Raw genomic sequence first — 890 nt, 5'->3', positions numbered from 1 at the left:
TTCATTGTTTCACAAAGTAAGTACCTTTTATTTTGTAAATGTACTAAGCCCTCTTTTCAAACCAATTGACCACCGATTTCACAATTCTTTAAAATAAAGCTTTATAATCTAAGATCTAATTCCTTCTGAGTTATTATCATTCATTTAAATTTTAAAACAGAATCTGTTTACACTAGCCTAGTTAGCATTTAGTGATTATGAGGGAACCATGGGGATGACAAAAGAAAAAGAATGACAGGAGGCAGAGCTAAAAACTTGGAACCACACTCTCTGTCTCACAAATGTAGATATCCCATAGCAAATGTCCTTTAAATATAGTATCTTAGCAGTATACATTTCTTGACAGTTTGATTGCTTATTATGACTATTAAAGCTTCTAATAATAACTGTAAGTTTCACTTAGAGGCAAAGGGCAAAACCCCAACAATTCCAAAGTACACCCCCAACCTCCAAAGTCTGAAGCTTAGACTGCCTATTTTATTAACAGTTTTGCTTTGAGTTGAATGGGGCCCAGCCAGGGTGGTTTCAGCACTGAATTTGTATATACTATAATTATAGAAAAATATATATATACTATAAGCCATGGAACATAAGCCATGCCTGGATTTCCAGACATTACTTGGCACTCTGGAATTTAAGAGAACAAGAGAAGCAACACAAATAGTAGAGGTGTCATTGTTGAGTCCCTGCACGAAGCAGGTCGCTGTCAGGTGAGGTTAAGGCTAACTAAATGTCAGTGGATCAGGCAGTCCTATTTTCTTTGTAATGAGAAGCAACTATCGATTTCTATGAAGGCTTCTTTTGGCCGATGGACATGGGAGTGGGCTGTGAGTTTCATTTTCATTCCCAAGAGGTACAGAGAGGAGGGGCTTAGAAACCAATCAAGAAAG

The sequence above is a fragment of the Artibeus jamaicensis genome, unplaced genomic scaffold (assembly GCF_021234435.1).
Source record: "Artibeus jamaicensis isolate MK-2021 breed Jamaican fruit bat unplaced genomic scaffold, CSHL_Jam_final scaffold_1283, whole genome shotgun sequence".
In the NCBI taxonomy this organism is placed as follows: Eukaryota; Metazoa; Chordata; class Mammalia; order Chiroptera; family Phyllostomidae; genus Artibeus; species Artibeus jamaicensis.
The sequence above is the reverse complement of the archived record's forward strand: the minus strand, read 5'-3'. Positions refer to the sequence as shown.